Source organism: Aplysia californica, unplaced genomic scaffold, assembly GCF_000002075.1.
Source record: "Aplysia californica isolate F4 #8 unplaced genomic scaffold, AplCal3.0 scaffold00405, whole genome shotgun sequence".
Lineage (NCBI taxonomy): Eukaryota > Metazoa > Mollusca > Gastropoda > Aplysiida > Aplysiidae > Aplysia > Aplysia californica.
In genome coordinates, this window is record NW_004797675.1 from 217,016 (window position 1) to 223,833 (window position 6,818).

Sequence of the window (6,818 nt, forward strand, 5' to 3'; positions counted from 1 at the left end):
AATAATAATAATAATAATAATGGCATAGGAATAATGATAATGATAGTAATAATAACAATACGACAATATTGCAATATATTTGACAAGAAGATAATATGATTACCGATGCCAACCTTGCTAACTTTTTTAAAAACCAATATACAGTGTCCACTTGTTTTAATGTCACCCAACTTGTCCAAGATTGTGACCCGTTGTAAAGAAGAAAACTTATCATTATAAAATTTTTAAAAGAAAGGAGGGACCGGGTGTAGGAATACAAGAACACGCATCTACTTTCCAGATCTAGTATCAGCAACATATAAAATCTCCACTCACTCGACACTGACAGAGAAAACAAGTTCGGATCTCGAGACTTTGTTGTTGTCGTGATGACTACTTTATTGCGCATGCGCACATCAAGGAAGTTGATAGTTTCAAATACACAGATACTAATATAATTGTCGGAACAGTACACTAAGCAAGTTAACCGAAAAGCATGGGACGTGAGACATAACGAAAACAAGGATAGACGCCACACGAGTGAGAAGTAGTAGTTTGTAAAGGTAACTGTCCTGTAAGAATGGCCATTAGAACAGGTTTAACTCTATTTAGGTACTGTCGAAGCTGGTCTAGCAGCCACCTGTTCAAATTTAACTTAACTTTGAGTAATTTTGAGGAAAATCTAAAGTTTTCAAAAAGCTAACAAACAACAACAACAACAACAACACATTTAAAGTCTCGTTGCAAATCAATACAAGGGTTAGGCCCTCTTTTGACTAAGATATACTACAGAACTTTTTAGGAGGACAACGATATATTATTTCAAATTTGACAAAAAGTAGAGATACCTGAAGTACCTGGATGTGTCATCGCTGACTCAGAGGTTGACGTGCAATGACCCTCCATCTTTCACGGTTGCGAGCGGCCGTTGCCCATTCTGCCATATCTGGGCCTGTCCATGTTATTCTTTGCCTTCCCCTGGCTCTCTTGTCCAACATCTTTCCTTCAATTCAAGCCCCTCTTTCACATTATCTCGTGTGGTTTTATGTGGCCATAGTATTGTATTTTTCTACACTTTTTTCAAAAGGGTTTGTCTTGTGTTTCTGTGTAGAATCTAACACAACTTTTTATTGTTTTTTTGTTCGTTTGTTTGTTGTTGTTTTTGGTTGTTTTTGTTTTTTGTTGGTTTTTTTCTGCTTACTCTGGCCATTCTATAGTAGCATTACATCGGAAAGGCATTTATTTTGTTTTCTTCTTTCCTTGTCACAGTCCAGGACTCTGCGCCATATTGGAATATGGGGGAAATGTAGCATGCCAACATTTTCTTTTTAAAAATGAGAGATAGTTGCCTGAAATAGTTTGTACATATGGCTGAATCTTGACTTTGCAGCTGGTGTTCTTATGTTTATTTCTTTTTCACTCCTTCCATCATCTGTTATTGTTGCCCTTAGAAACTTGAATTGATGTACTTGTTCGATTCTCTACCCATCAACGGTCATGTCTCTTGTTTTCCCCAGATAATTTTGTTAAGATCGTTGATTTTGTTTTCTTGGTGTTCATGTCGAGGCCTGCCTTACTGCTATTCCCTTTAACTATTTTCACAATTGTATAAAGCTATTCGTTTGTGTTTTCAAGCAAAACTGTATCATCTGCGTATCTCAAGTTACTGATGTTGTCGCCCCGAATAGTGACTCCCTGTAGGTTTTGAGATTCTCTAAAAATAAATTCTGTTTAGATGTTGAAAAGATAGGGAGAGAGGACACAACCTTGTCTCACTCATGTATGGATTCTGATATATTCCGATAATTCATTACACACTGAAATTGCTGCCTTCTGCTGCCAGTAAATATTTCGTATTATTCTTAAATCTTTGCCATCAATACCTATCTTAGACAAACACTCAATCAGACTGATGTGATGGATTCATTCTGTCAAAAGCTTTTGAGTAGTCGATAAAGCAGACAAAAAGGTATTATTGGACTTGAATATTTTATTGTGCTATTGTGTTCTTGCAGAAGATCCCTTTTCACTTCTAGACCTGAAACCAACTGCTTTTCTCCAATTTCTTTCTCAATTTTGCCCTTGATTTTCCCCCAAAATGACTTTCAAAAATATTTTCTTGACATGTGGCATTAGACTGATGGTCCTGAAGTCCTCGCATTTTTTGCTAAAAGTAGAGGTAGGCCTCTCTTATTCTCAATGACACAATTACGCTGGTGATATTTTTATCAGATGAGATTGCCACACCACTCGTTACCATAAAAACCAACGGGTGACGCTTTCGTAATAATAACACCGTGATGTTCCCAAAATTGCGTAATCGAGTAAAAGAAAAAAAAATCAGGTACCAAATAAAACGTGCATAATATGTTGACGTAGGTGGGTATTTCGATTACTTGGTGTGAGACGGCACCATACGTTATTTTAACAAGTGACATATTCTGACGGAGTCTTACACCGAGCCGTCGATTTGAATGCGAGTTATCATTCGTTGTTTTCAAGGTTCTTGATTTTGAGTTAAGTTCTAAATTTATAAATGAAAAAAGAAAAGGGAGGGTGGGCATCGTTATGTCAGTCCGACCTGACAGAAATCCTCTATATCGATAATTACCTTGGTGGAAAATGTATGGTGCTAAATATACACTCAGACGCCCACCCACGCCTTCAGGGGGGAAAGACACGCAAGGGGTGGAGCAGATTAGAGAAAGAGAATGAAGGGACAGACAGACGAACAGACGGACAGAGAAGAATTTGGCATGCAAAGAGAGGGACAGCCAGGCAACCAACTCTTTGTAAATGTAATCACCTACTTTTATTTTTTCTAAAGAAAGGCAGACATACTTCACGAAACCACACGTAGAAAGTAACACACTTTGTCAATATTCACATGCACGTTATACGAACACTCAAACACATATAAACGTACCCAACGATAAACAGACATACCTAGACAGAATGAAGTTGTCCTTCTGTTTCTCTCTCTCTCTCTCTCTCTCTCTCTCTCTCTCTCTCTCTCTCTCTCTCTTTCTCTCTCTCTGCCAATCCTTTCTCTCTCGTTCGTTTACTCTCTGTCTCTCTCTGTCTCTTTTTCTTCCTTTCTTTCTTTCTCTCTCTCTCTCTCTCTCTCTCTCTCTCTCTCTGTCCCTTTATCTCTCTCTGTCTGCCGTCTCTCTCTCTCTCTCTCTCTCTCTCTCTCTGTCTCTCGCTTTCTCTCTCATCCTCTCTCTTTCTCCCCCAACGCCAAAGATGGATTTTCATCACACAAAAAAGACCTCCTGTCTTCAAAGCAAAGTGGAAAACACGTTTGAACCAAAAAATCTTTTGGAATGTCAACGCAAAGGGAAGAAAACAAAACTCCACCTTCTTTAAGTCAGTAGGGAAATTTTGATTTCATTTTGACCTGTGAAGAGCTTCTACTTCTCTCTGGAACAATGAATCGTGATACCAAAACGAGAATGGCATGATCAAATTTTCATGAACTCACCATGGGTGCGTCTTTGCCCCGCGTGTTGTACTCTTCCTTTTCGCTTTTTTGCTTCATTAGTGTTTAATTACTCTCTATATAAAGCTCTTTCTGTCTTGACAGAAGACATAAAACAGCTAAATCCAGAAGCTAATAGTTTTCTACTCCTCCAACTGATCAGCCTGTGTGGATGACGAGGTGTGAAAAGCTTCGGAGGTCAGCTTAACACAACAAGATTTCCATCTTTTCGTACCTTGAAACCGTCTAGATGGTTCTGTTGCTTATCTTCCCCTCTGGGGAAAACCCGTCTCATAGACACCTTTGTAAGTCAACAACCCCCACCCCCCTTTGTCTAAAGCAACCCCCCCCCCCCGAAAAACCAGCTTCAGTGTTGAGCCTATGTATAGGGAAAGCCCGAGATCTGTTGATGACGATTCTCCCTGAGATGTGGTCTGCTACTTTTACTTCTTTTCTTTGAGTCGCTTGTCCTGGTGTGTCCCTTGAGATTTGTGACTGTAACTTTGTTGGTTGAACGTAAACCACGACTTAAAATTTCTCTCAGAATGTATTACAATACAGTTGCTACTTCATACACTTTACAGAGTTACTCCAAAAAAAAATTAATAAAGCATATTGCCTATGCTTGTCTCATCGTGCACTGTGGGGTGATTTCAGCGACGAAAGAGACTTTTAACTTAAGGCAGTTTTTGTCAAGATATTTCCATTCTCAATTTGACTTAGTGGGCGAAGCAATTAGAAAGAGCGTCTGCACTCTGTCACCCAAGGGCTGCTCACCTCCCAGAGATACTTATGGAGTCTAGTTCCTCATTCCTTGTATGTCTTTCCTAATGACGTCTTAGCTTGTGTCCTTAGAAAGAAAAATAAATGCCGGGAAACGGGGTCTTGCACTAAGATGGTTTTGTTCACATTTCCTCTTTCGTTATTTCCTTTTTCAAGGAGGATTTTTCTTTCAGTTTATGTGCGTTTGTGTGTGTGTCCGAGGGGGAGGGTGAGGGTGATCCTTTCTGTCTGTTGTTGATTTTTTTCAGGAAGGCTTCTTGTTTGTTGGTTTGTAATTATTTTCTTTTGTTTTGCTGCGGTGTTTTTTTTGTTTGGAGATTTTTTGCTGTTGTCATAGCGTCGTTGTCAAATTTTTAGGTAAGTCAGGATAACGAGGAGTGGGAGTAAAGTAACTCCAAAGCCGGCCATCAGCGTACAGGCCAGGCCTTAAGGCCTCTCCTCACGTGGCCATCTACAACACAGGCTTTCTGTGTTCACTTAGGATGACGCCACCATGTGATATGGATGTTGTTGTGGCAAGCTTAGCTCTCTCTCTCTCTCTCTCTCTGTCTCTCTCACTCTCTTTCTTTCTCTCTCTCTCTCTCTCGCTCTCTCGTTCTCTCTCTCGCTCTCTCGCTCTCTCTCTCTCTCGCTCTCTCGTTCTCTCTCTCTCGCTCTCTCGCTCTCTCTCTCTCTCGCTCTCTCTCTCTCTCTCTCTCTCTCTCTCTCTCTCTCTCTCTCTCTCTCTCTCAAACATGTATTTGATATCGAACCGCAGTAAAAATTTGATTGTGGTGAAGAATCCGTAAAGCTTTTATCATGTTTTACTCTTCTGTTTAATCTCAAAGTATTCCGGCCTCAGACCTGTGCTAAACAATATCTGTCAGCGACAGATATTTGGGAAGCCACCTTGAGGCCTCCTAATGTTGGCCTGAAAGTGGCCTGTTTGAGGCCTGCGCAGGCCAGGTTCAGGCGAGATTCAGGCCAGGTTTAGGCCAGGTTTGGACCAGGTTCAGGCCAGGTTTAGGCCAAGTTCAGGCCAAGTTCCAGCCAGGCTCAGGGTGTCAGGCCAAGTTGAGGACTGCTCTGGCTTGCGCAAGTCTCGTTCAGGCCCAGCCTCAAGTCCCGGTCTGTACCTGGATGGTCGGCTTGACGAAAATTACAGTACTGACTCACCCAGTCGTTTTCCTCGTTTAATATTAATGAAGATATTGAAGGAAGCAACAAAAAGGAAAATATTAAAGACAATAATAAATAATGATAGCATTATAATGATTCAGTTTTATTCTTATCTTTCTTCTTTTTAATATTATTAATATTATTATTTGTTTGTTCTATTATTTTTATTAATAGCATTATCATTATTTCTTTTATTATTCTCATTAATATTGTGCCATTTCATCCTTATAACGATGACAACTACAATTTAAATGTGTTGATAAAATTAACAAAGTTCAGTTATATCAAGCCTATCCACATATGTAAACAGAATTACCTCCATATCATCCTAATCAACTGGTTCTATCTCGGTAACTATCTAGATAAATATCTCTGTACCTCTGTATCTCTGTATTTCTGTATATCTGCATCTATCTATCTATCTATCTATCTATCTATCTATCTATCTATCTATCTATCTATCTATCTATCTATCTATCTATCTATCTACCTACCTACCTACCTACCTATCTATCTATCTATCTATCTATCTATCTATCTATCTATCTATCTATCTATCTATCTATCTATCTATCTATCTATCTATCTATTTCTCTCTTGATTGTGTCTTCTATTTCTCTTCCCCTCCACCCCCTCTCTCTCTCTCTCTCTCTCTCTCTCTCTCTCTCTCTCTCTCTCTCTCTCTCTCTCTCTCTCCCTCTCTCTCTTTCTGTTTTAACCATAGATGTAACTCTATAGTTTTAATCAAGAGCAAGCACTATCTATTCTTCCATCTTTTTATTAATACCGAGTACCCTTTTAATAAGATGGCAGAGAATAGAATACGAATTGTCTAACAATACAAACCAGGCAACAGATTTTAGCAGATGTTGTCAGTTGTCTTGTGCTAAAACGGACATTTTATATTAAGAGATCTGGTATCCCCAAAGAAATGTTTACCACGCTCCTTAAATAAAAAAAATAAAAAAAAGATAAAATCAGAAATACCAATATTGGATTTCAACCCGACAGAACGTTAACGCGCTTTGCCAAATGTGATACGCACAGGGCCGGCATAGTTTCAATTGTCCCAGCAAGCACGCGCCATGCCTCTTCCCAACATAATGACAAAAGCAGCCAGAATCGCTAAGGAATTTGACCTTGACTTCACTTGCAACACAGGATGGCTGGACGGGTTCAAGCTGAGACACCTCACCACTTAAACAGCTGTTTGCAGAAAATTTGCTGTACGGTTACTCCGTAAGGGCGATTTAATTCCTGTCCCTTGTAACGTAACAGTTACTTCCTTTTATTTTACTTCAATACTTCTCTAAGTGTTCTTTTCATAGGTTATGGAGGGTGAGGTGGCGGAGCAGTTAATGAGCTCGTCTCCGAAGGGGAAAGTCCGATTTCGAGCCTTGGTTCGGACACGAATTTT